This window comes from Melanaphis sacchari, unplaced genomic scaffold (genome assembly GCF_002803265.2).
Source record: "Melanaphis sacchari strain LSU unplaced genomic scaffold, SCAv2.0 Contig10_pilon_pilon, whole genome shotgun sequence".
Lineage (NCBI taxonomy): Eukaryota > Metazoa > Arthropoda > Insecta > Hemiptera > Aphididae > Melanaphis > Melanaphis sacchari.
Genome location: NW_020270420.1, coordinates 3,968,763 through 3,981,355, shown reverse-complemented (window position 1 = coordinate 3,981,355; position 12,593 = coordinate 3,968,763). Strand labels below are relative to the sequence as shown.

At 24.4% G+C, this 12,593-nt stretch overlaps 1 protein-coding gene across 1 annotated transcript in view; it reads left to right on the top strand.

The window, feature by feature from the left end:
• Positions 1–4,138: 4,138 nt before the first annotated feature.
• The window catches only part of LOC112603499 (chromosome transmission fidelity protein 8 homolog), a 34,752-nt gene continuing 26,297 nt past the window's right edge, over positions 4,139–12,593 (top strand). Inside the window, exon 1 of the mRNA XM_025352084.1 lies at positions 4,139–4,537. The gene's annotated coding sequence lies outside the window, so the exon portion shown is untranslated. The remainder of the gene's footprint in view (positions 4,538–12,593) is intronic.

Sequence of the window (12,593 nt, the reverse complement as noted above, 5' to 3'; positions counted from 1 at the left end):
TTCTGGTGTTTCGAAACGTTAGTCTGTAAATACAAAATATATTTTTGATGATATTGATTTTAACAAAATTAACGTTAAATGCATTTTTTGACAATTTTAGTGCATTTTCTTAGTTTTTAGAGCATTTTTCACAATTTATTCATAAAATGAAAGAAAATTGTTGTGATTAACAAGAGACTTTTGGCAAACTGTCGATGGTTCAAATAATAAATTATATAGCACAAGTTATCGTTCATAACAATTTTTTTTTTTTTAAATCATTATTTTTTAATGAATGATTAAGAAAACAGAAGTTCAACAAAACTAAACAAGTAACAACAAACAATAGGTACTATTAAAAAATATATTAATTATACTACTGAACTACTGTAACTGTAATATAATTTTAAATCTTTTTTCCAATTTTTAAGTTATAGGTAATAAATATAATTTAAATGCATTTTTGTAGTGCGTTTTTGAGTTTTTTAAGTCAGTTTTACGTTTTTTAAAAACATTTTTTTTAGATTTTTTAGGAAAATTAAATCCCAACTCTAATTATGAACAAAAAATATAACAATTTTTAATACAATAAAAATACATTTAAAACTAAATTAAAAAGAGATACATAATTATAAGTAAATTGTTAATAAATTAAAGTATTTATAAATCCATTCTTCCATATGTTTTAATACTTAAATGATTTAACATTATCAAAGTTCATATTTCTTGCCAATTCTTGCTCGATGCTGATAGTTAATAAACCATCTCTATTGATTCATACTGCTCCTCAGTTTGGTTTTTATAAAACTTAGTTTGGAAAAAGTCCTTTCATGCGAACAGCTAATAGGTATAACTGGTATAGTTACAAATATTTTAAGGTTTTGAATACATTCGAAAATAAATCCTCCCTACCATAAACCGTGAGTCATTTTATCCATTCGCCACAGTTTTTTACCATTTGGATTACTTTTTTTAATTAAATGCATTTCAGCTTCCAGCTTATTCTGCTTTAAATCAAAGGTTTTGCATAAATTCACTATATCATCATGATTAATTTTCAGTTCTACTAAGCGACCGATATTATTTATTATAGTTAATGTTTTCTTGATCAAATCTGACCTCTATAACATTAATCATTTTATCTAGGCAAAAGTAAATATACCCTAGCACAGTACCATGTTTAATGTTTTGTAGTTATGAATAATTTAATAATTAATAAGCATATTATATAAATATAATCATTAATTAATAAATGCCCAACTCAAATAACAATTAAATGTTCTATTATTACGTATTTATTTGTGAGCAGCAATAAAACAAGATTGAAAAATTACAAAATATAAAACAAATAATCAACATTTACAGGTAGGTACAGCAAGGGTACACACCTCACGATTTTATTTTTATCCGGACATAATTTTGTTAATGGCACAGTCTGTCGGGGGGGGGGGGGCTGTGCCTATCCAGCCCCTCTAGTAAACACTCCTATGGACATAAAAACCTAGGAATATAAATTAATACTTTATAAATCACAAATTACGTTATAAAATACACCTAATACATAATGTATACATTTTATCTTGACTGTATCTTAATTCATGGTTATAATTTACTTACTTATAAGTTATAACTTATCTCATGCTACATTACTCTATGCCCTATCTAATCTGTATATTATTATAACACTGAATATTTATACTAATTACTATATTTATATAGTATACTAAAGGTAGTGTATTAAATTGGGTAAACAATAAATTGTACTATACTGAAATAAAAATCGAAAAACTCACCGATATATTAATGACTAAAGAAGTATTTAACACACTTTCTTTAAAGCAAAAAAATTTAAATTAGGGAAACAATTTAAAATTATTAACTATTATAATACCTTTTTATTTGCTATTTAGTTCTAGTATTTTTAAACCTCATTACCTAATAATAATGGCATAAGTGAAACCTGATCTCTAAAACGTGGGGTGTTAAAACTGTTAATGCCTATTGTCTCACAGAGTCATGGTATTTCACTAAAACAATAATATTTAAGTATAAAAATAAAGGGTGCTAAATTTTAACTAGGGGTGCTAATACCCTTTTTTACTTCAACCTCCTAGTTGTGCCATTGAATAACGGTTAGTAGAACAATATCTAATCAATAGAGCGCTAATCAATTAAAACTTATAGGGATCTATTCTAGGTATACTACCTATTCGATCTATAATTTACAAAATCAGTCTCTCGTATTTATGATTATTATTAATCGAAAAAGAAATCATGAAGACAATTGATTTGGAATCGGTAATTGATGACTTTACAGTGATAAATGATTAAATCGAGAAAAATTGAGTTTTAAATAGATAATCAGTATTTGTGCCGTTTGTTGGTACTTATATTACATAAATAAAAATGAATTATTATTAAACTTTTGAAGGATTTGTTTCATATAAATTTTTATTCTTGTATGGCATTTTTCTATCTAATACTAAAGGTTAAGTAATTGTGGCACTTTTAATAATATACAGATAATCTGAATTTGATATTTTTATAGAAAAGAGTTGACTTTGAAATAGTAAAACCAAAGCTTGAATAATTTATTTTCAGAAAAATTATAAGTAAAAAAAAATTACTGAAAATGGGACATAAGTATATTTTGGTTATCTTTCCTCACACATTTTTTTCTCTTATTTTTATTTGCCAATTCGGTAATAGGTAATGTTTTTAGACGTTAATTGTTTTGTTTTTGTCACACCGTGTGAATATGTGATTGATTGCCAGTAGATAATGACAATGAGCTCAGTTTTTTTTTTATATGTAAAAGAAGAACGTGCAGTGTAAGCAGTTAAGTGTATAATAGTGTAAGCTATGTTGCCGCCCCGGGGCAAATTAAAATATGCCGCCCTTACAAATATTACTATTCAAAATTATATTCAACACAATATTAATACTAACAATTTACTTGTAACAAAAAACGTACAGAAATAATGAAAATAGTTTATACGTACAATTATTAGAACAAGTTCTTAATTCTTATCGCCTTGTGACATGTAGCGGTAGACGACGGCTTTTTCGTGGTATTTATAAACGAAATAATATATACTTATTATAGTTATACAGTCACATAAAAAAAAATTATAATTATAAATTTTTTATTTTATGTTGATCCTCCAAAATTTGCCGCCCTGGGGTAATTGCCCTTCCTTGCCCCCCGTTAAACGCGGCTCTGAGTGTAAGTTCAGGAAGTGAAGTTCAATATTACATGCATAGAGTTGGTTCGTAATTATTGATATAAAATAGTAAGAATGGGTGATTAAAATTTTAAGGGCCTGTGTTTTTGTACGGCGTGCACGTCATGTGTAAGTAGGGTCTGCTTATGTATTTCTAAAATATCACCTCTGCTGTGGAACTGTGGAAGGTAGTTAATTTATTATATACTAGATATCAAATTATATCAATAGCCAATAGAGTAATTTTGATACAAAATTATCGTTCGGGACACAAAAACCCGCCAGTAAAACTAAAATAAGTCGCTTACCATATACTGCCGTAATATTAGAAATTCATATTAGCAATTTTACGGGATGCAACTGATGCAAGTATTATGATTTATGAGGCTAATTACCAAGTAATTGTAAATATTCAACTATACTTCACCGCGGGTCAGGTGGTTTATTGTGGTTATTGCAGCAATATTATAACGGTTAAAATAATTAAATCGTTTTCTCATAGAAATATTATTTATTTTAATGGATAACAAAAAAAAAATCCTGAACTTGAACTTGAACCACACAGTTACACGGAATACTGAATACAGTCAATACGGTGTTAACTAATATTATAATAGTATTTGGTGACGTACGTCAGAGGATAGGCTGTCACTAATAATGTAATAATTAATTTTATTATTAGTGCCTAAGTCTTAAAGTAGATATATAGTATTATATAGTAATATAAGTTGCAGGTATTCGTATTCTATAATAGGTAGTAAGCCAATAGGTATATGTAAGCTAATAACTAAGAGGTCTATGGGTATATTCGATATTAGCGAATGAATAAAATGATTACACAAAGCTATTCTCCTTGGTAATACCGCAATCGATATCACATTTTACTTTTCTGTTCGACAGGTGGCGCCAATGGCCCGCTGCAACCGGCCATTTCCTTTGTCGTCCTCGGTATCGGTCTCGTACCCTTGTGTTATTCTTGGGTTCTTTATCTTTTTTTTTTTTACTGGTTGCTGTGGCTGTTTTGTTTCTCGTATTTATTAATCACCCTCAAATTCACGCGTTTTGTGTTTTTTTACTTAAGGTTTTTTTACATAACCGTCGTGTTAGCGTCAATCACACCGCATCTATTAAATTTCTACCCCAAGTCTACGACGACGAAGACGATCTAGTGTGTGGCGTGTAATTATAGATACCCAAGTCATCTCGTCGAAAAATCCATTAAACAAAACGCAGTTGGTTTTGGTAGTATGCAATCAGCCAGTGAACAGTAGATAATTAATCAAACATTAAGTGAGCTCCGACCAGATCAACCTGGCTCCTCAACTTTTAAAAAGGTAAGCCATCCCTATAATAAGGGTAAATTAAATTTGTAAGATGACAAACTTTTTGTCTAAATTCAACCCTACTCCCTTGAGAGATGTTTTTTTTGTTAACCATGAGCTGTTAAATATTCTTATTGTATACTACATTGTCTTATTTGGTAAAAAATTTAAGATTAAAGTTGTTATTTGTTATCAAATTTAACAAATATTAGGCATCTATATAGATTACATTCTGGTAAAACTGTTGCAAACCATATATTGGTATCCCAATAAAGTTGACATTTGATAAAAAATGATCAACAGTCTTTTTTTTTCTAAATCTATGTTGAGTTATTTTTATTATTTTAGTATATTCATAAAATGCTTAATAATTACTCCCTATCTATCTGTATGCTTATAATGTATATAAAACTATATTTAAAGGTTTTTCTCAGAGTTTAGGTATTTAAATACTATGATAATTATTATCTTATTTTATTACCTCTTACTCATATTTATTTCATTTTTAGTAATGAAAATATATTGAATTGATAATTCAATATTGTTTTATTTATAACAGCATAAAGCTTGTTTTCTTGATACTGACATACCTACAATTCTACAATTCTAGCATTTCATTAGCTTGATTAAAATAATAATTATACCAAATGTCCAACATCCATATTATTTAAAATATCAACTAATTATTAGTTTTTACCATATTAGACCTTAAGAAATTATTAATTACCTATACCTAATTCTTCAATCTATATTCAGAAGTTATATGGATACAAACAGATAAATATTTAATAAGATTTAGATCTCTTAAAAATTATAATAAAATATAATTTCTTGAAAAACTTAGGTACCTGATAACTTAGTGGTCTTGAGACTTTTTAAGACCTACTTAAAATTGTTGTAAGCGACATTAGTTCCTATAATCTTATAGTAATTTAAATAATTTATCTTAGGTCATTGATTCATTTAACTAATATTAATAAAACATATTATTGGTATTTTGATATTACTGTTATTGTATTTTTGGATAAATATTTCTAATAATTGAAAAAAAAATTAAAAACCCATTTTTATTATCAAAGTTTATAATCAATTTAAATTATAAAATAATTATTTATATTTAATGATACATATTGTAGCAACGTTCAGTTTCTTATTAACTATTGTGAATATATTATTAAATTATTTTGAGTATTTAGATAGTTTTTTTTATAAGTTACTACTTTTAACTGTTTAAACAATATGTAGGTGAATATTGTAATACTTAACAAATTAGTAAATTCTTAAATTGGTTACTTCTTTATTCTTCTAAACATTAAATAACTTTAGTGTATAAGTTATAGCTAGTTAATTAGATACTTCTATGAAATTTGATTCAACATATCAAAATACTCCGAAAATATTATATATTGAAATATGAAATTAAAAAAATTGTCAAGTAGTTATCACTTTGCTTTATGGTAGGTTACTGTGATGGATGTGTTAAATTTGAATTTAATGGTTTATCATATTGTATATGGAAAACGTTTTTTAGCAGAAACTGTTTGTTGGCCTATAATATCTTAAGTATATTTCATGTTGTTTTTTTGGTATTGTTATTATATGTAATATATAATACATATCTAAAGATGGAAAAATGAAAATCTTTGTACGCATTTTCTCTGTAACTATTCACCCGATAATCTTGATTTTTTTTTTAAATGAAAAGTACATCACGCAGCTTATTTGGATTTTATAAGTCAATGAAAAATCGAGTTATTAATTTTTCTAATAATCCCAAATACGCACATAAAGGTATTATTTTTTTTATCCGTTTTACAAATTATTAGTTATTATTAGAAATTAGTATTTTAGTAAATAGTTAAAATACCAGAAATATTATTTATCCTCATGCGTTACGTTAAATGTTAGCATTAGGCAACCATATTTAACACGGATGCATTTTGTACAGATAACAAAGGTACTCGTAGTATAATTTTATATATTATGGTTACTATATTATTCTTTATATATTTTCCATTTTTTTTTTTTAAATGTTTTGGTTTTACTAAGAACTATTTATGAGGAATAATTTATTAAATTTTCAACTGTAAAATAAACTGTAAATTTTCGTGATTTTGAAAAAAAAATTTGTAAATAGTTACAGTAACTATAAATGCTTACCTATAAAAAAAAAATTATGCCTACGAATTTTTAATATTTTTATACATAAATATAAAAAAAGTTTTGTGAGATCGTGTATAAAGTTTTTAAAAATGTTGACCCAGTGAATAATTTTTATCAAAATTCATGGAAAAAAAAAGTTCTAAGATTCAAATGTCTATAAATAACCCAAAAAGAGTCAAAAAAATTTTAAAAATGTATCATGTGTTATAAAATGACTTTATAAACATTTGATTAATTTTTCAAATATCTACGATTGTTCATTTATCAATTAAAATAAAATTTAAAAAAATTGTAAACAAGTTATTATACGGATAAATATGCTATGTGCACTTATAACTTTAAATTTTAAACGCTTATGGCAAATAATTTGACTTCGCAGAAAAATTTTCATAGTTTGAAAAATAATCTTGTATACAATTTTCAAATTTTTGATAAAAAAAAAAGAAGTTTTTATGAATAATTTCTAACTATAAAAAAAAAATAAAAAAAAATTGAAAATTATCGATATTTTATGAATTTCATCGAAATTCTAAATTGAAATGCTAATAAAAAATATTGTATCTAAATTTTTGATATATTTTATAATTAGTAAATAAACATCTTATGAAGAATTTCGTATTAAATTTTAAAAAATTTCAAATTTAAAGTATTTATAATTAATAATTTAAAAAAAGACAAAATATTTTTTAAATTATATTTTATATAAAAATGACTATATAAACATTTTGTAAAAATTCAAAGAATCTACAGTTATTTGTTTTTGAGTTCTGCCAAAACATCAAAATCAAATTTCTTTAAAAAATTGGATTTGTGTAAAAATTTTACAGCGGTCGTCATTACCGCACATTTTACACTGTTTAATACCGCACATATTTATTCTATTATTAAAAAGGTAAATTTGAAAGGTTAATAGCTCAAAACTGCCCTAATTTGATTGACAGTTAAAAACTAAGCATATTTTATAAAAACAAAATAATTTAGTATAAATTAAAAATAATTTTATTTATAATTAAATTGAAATAAATTTACACCCTAATGTTTTTAAATAATCAATCAAATTTGTTTCCTTGGTCATGAAACAATTATATAAATTTTAAATATATTTTTCTTTTTCCCTACATACTTCACGTGTACGGTTTACGTCGTCGTTTCGTATGAGTCTAAATTTGGTATCAGATTTTGTGATCTTGATTAAATATAGTGTTCGATACTAAATGATAAAGTTATTTTAGATAAATGTAAAATATATTATTGAAATATATTGATGCGTGTGGTTTTGAACGACGACCTTTTTTTAAAAGTGTGCGGTTATGAACGATGCCCAAATTTTACTTTTTCCTTAAATTTCTTTTTGATTTTTATAGTTATTTAAAAAAAATAGAATGAATGCTGTCTTTAATAAAAATAAAGTTTTTAAATAGGATAACTATAAGATATCGTAAAAAGAATATTTTAAAGAAATTAAAACTGAAAAATAAATGAATAAATAAATAATATATAATAATTATTAAAATTATACTATTGTAAAATATAAATTATAATACACCCTGAGGTCCTAAATAAATAATATCAGTTTCTCTCGGTATTTAATTTTATTAATTGTTTATAAATAACAATTTAATTTAGATTTTTAGTTTTTTAGTAAATACTTTTATTTATTAGAACAATTTGCATCATAAAGTCAAAACTATCTCGTATTATAAGCGACCTTGTAAAAATTATTATTATTACTTTTTTATTCATTTATGATAAAATTATTCAACTACTTTATATTTAACAATAAAACATGTACCTATTTATGTCATAAAATAATTTAAAATTTTCATTATAGAAATATTTTTACGGTATTGATTTTTTTTTACACTCAACGTAATATTTAAATAATTTGTTTGTTTAATTTTTCAAATAATTTATAAATTCCTACCATTTGTGTAGAATAGTCATAAAAATATCATAATTCGTAATAATTAATTTCAAATTAAGTATGAGAAATTGATTTATATTAATCCAATACAGTAGTTATTGACTGATAGTTCGAGAATAAGGATAGATTTTTAATTGTATAATAATGTATTCTTTAGAAAACACTTATTAGGTCAATCAGGGCATTTAAAAATCCCAAAATATGTTACTCTTTGTGGATTAAAATAGTAACATAATTAACTACAGTTATAAATAGAAGCATTTTTTTTTGAATATTTTTCAAATGTTTATGACAAAATTAAGAAAGTTTAGCAATTTTAAATGCTTAAGCATTGCAAAGAATTACATTGCTTACTTATTTAAAGTCCTTGTTATCCCATGTAAGAAAAATCTGCTCTCCTGGATAGTTATGAACTATGAAAATTATTTTAGCAATGTATAAAAAATATAATTATTGAAAAAAATGATCTTTCTGTTTTATTAACTAGTTTATAGAAATTGGATAGATATTAATAAAGTAAAGGTAATGGCAAACAGTATTTTAAAATACAATTTATACAGTTTTTTTTTTTTTATTAGGTAGGTAAAATAGCAAATATAATTAACGTATTCAAATATAGTATGATGCAAGTGTATCTTCTTATAATGTGTTCCTTTATTTCTTAAAGTCTATTTAATTCTAATTTCTTTAATACGTTAAATAATTCTGAATATTTACAGCCTCGTGTAAGGCCATGGTGAGCTAGTTTTTATCATGTTGGCGGTGTTAGTCCAGTTTAGCAGGTTTGTTATTGATAATATAGGAATAAAACCTTATAGCTACTGCAAGATCACGATTTTCATACTTCCTTGTGCTTCACTCGAGCTGTTCAACTTGTCGAGTTCACCTTGAAACTGGTACTTTATTTTTATTTATTCCTGTCTTTTACTAATATTCACAATTTATACGTACACACATGGGTCATTGAAACAAACTGCAAGAAAATATTATACTAAATAATAAGAATCTGCCAAAGTTTTAATTGCTTGCTTTTACAAATTTTATTTATTTTTAAAAAGGTATATAATATTATAAGATAGACATTAATTATGTATACAGTAAAAATATTTTGAAATTCGCTAAAATTATCAGTTACTTTACTTAAAAAACTCCAAAATTTAATTGACTAAATATGCTACACAAACTTTGAATTCTGGAAGGAACGTGAATAGATGTGTTTTAAATTATGCAAATATTTTAAATTTTTGACAAAATTAATTTTGTTTTTGTTGTCATTTAAAAATAAATAACTCTAGAGACTTAATTTTTTCTCCAAATTATTTATATTAGCATTTTCGATTTATACTAAAATATTTTTCTTTTTTAATTCTGTTTACATGCTTATGCTATCATAGAATTTTTTACGATTTATAGAAATAGTTTTTGATATGATACATGTGAGATTTTACAGACAAAAATTAACGGTTGTATGTTATTTGTTAAAATGAATATTGATATCAAATATAAAATTTTAAATTGTTGCTGCAGTTTATGAGGAAAAAATTATTTATAAATCAGTTTGACACAATGCTTAAATTTGAATGTATCTTAACAATTATCTGTCCTATATTTACTCTTCTGTTGACTTAACCTAGATGACCTCTGAATGCAACTATATAGACAAATATATTCTCGTGTAACAATAGACAAATAAAATTAACACTTATGAAATATGTATTCAACACATTGTTAGTAATAGTTGTAACACTTGTAACAATACTATATAAATAATGTCGTATATTCACACGATCTTGGTTACTAATAATAATTATTGCTTCATTGATAAAGTTTGAATATCATCTGAGTAGTTTCAAAAATTAACTAAAAATTATTGACGATAACTGATTTACCAAGATTTCATGTGACATGTACAATCACGCTTATTATATACATAGCTAATTTAATTTAAATGTTTATTTTATGTGTAAATTATTTCTTTATTAGTTCGTTTATAATTAATCTTAAATGTAAAATATTTATTTTACTTAAAATAATTTAATGAACATCATTATATATTATAATAGGTACCTACTACGCATTTATATTTCGTAGTAGGTAGCGTTATATGTGTTTGTTGTCGATGATTATAGATTACTGCTGTATTATTATTCGTCTTATTTAAAATCCTAATTTTCATTTAATTTTATGGTATTTATAATATTTGATAAGAATCAATTAATTTTTATATTATAATATAGATCTTTGTTGTGAAATTGTCAGTGTGACTTTTCGATTACGCGATCGACCTTCTCACTCTATGCAATGTGTAATGTTTTGTACTTAAGTAACAAAACATTTAAAAATTTTATGTTTTTGTTTTCAAATTATCTATTAAAATATTTTACCTCAAATTTTTATTTTAATTGTTTTGTTTACATCTTTTCGCAGATACTTTTATTCACGCAATATCGCAATATGTGTGAATAAAAATACTTTTATCTAAACTGTTTATAAAACCATGTTAAAATAAATCAAACTTAACATCTAGCTTTTTCTTATTTCTTCTGTTGCTTTGGTTATTGTTTATTTGACTAAGAAACTTAGCTAAGAAGTAGTATACTGAACGGCCAAGCATATATACTTTCTGGATTGACACTAAAAAACACATCACAGTGAATTATCTGTGGTTTTGCTATTACAAATTAGATAGAAAAATTATGGATTTTGTTATTTAGTTATATTTTACTCTTGTTTATTTACATATTGTTTTGTGTAGTATATAAAATAAATAAATTTTAAACATTATTTCATGACAAAGGTATTTCTAATGAAGGTTTCTTCTATCCATTATTCCTGTGTTGTTTATTAATTATTATTTTATCAATTAAGCTTATCGTTCAAATTGTAAAAGATTGCTAAATTAATAATTATACTAAAAAATAAATCTGTATTTTATTTTGCCCCTTCCCTCTTCTGTGGATTTGATTCAAAGATGTTTCTTTTTAATACGTGCGTTTAGGTGTATTTAATGTTAAGAAACAATTCGAACAGATATAGAACTGTTTATTCAGAAATTTTAATGTATATTGCATTACAAAAATTTTAATTAATATAGTTTGCACGTATTAATAAGTTTAATTGCCTAAATTTACTATAATAGCTTTATTGTTAAATAACTGTTTCCATTAATTGCTCAATTATATGCTAATAATATTGTTGAGCACGGCAGGCCGCAGTTAAATTTCTAGAGGTCGTTGTATTCAGATATTCAATTTTTATTTGACTATTAGAAACTCATTGGCCATATTATTATTTCCTTAACTACAGTCTTGTCATGTTTTTAAAGGAAAATACTGATATTCCACACTATTCGCTTACAGTGTAATTTGTTTTAATAATAATTCGTTAATCGTCATTTTAATTTAAATATACGTATTTTGTGTGTTTAGGGAAGGTGTGTATGTGTGACTGTGTGAGTACAATGATAATAATTAATAATCATAATTTTTGATTACAAAAGTTACGTTATGGTATATGTTTGAAAAAGTTTTTGAAATTAATTGGAGTTAATTTCTGAAAATTAGTAATAAAAAAATATAGGTGATTGTTTTTTATAAAATATTCTATGACTTAGTCTATTGTCTACAATTTATTAAATTAGCAGATATTGTAGATTTAATATTTTAGAAAAACATTCCATGTCATTATTAAAAGCAGAATATGTAGATACACATACATATTTATTACATTTTTTGTCTAAAATTACTTCGTTTATATCTTGTAAATAACCAGTTTTTTTTTAATAAAGCAGTATGCGATTTTTAAAGAATTACAAATATTTATGTACATATAATTAGAATATGATCAACCAAATTTTATATTTTTCTACATCGTTACTTATAACGATGTCATTGAACAATATTATGGAATTAATATACCTCAATAATTTAGTGCAAAAGTCAGTGTCAAGAATGAATATTTCCGGAAATGTTAATTTTAAAA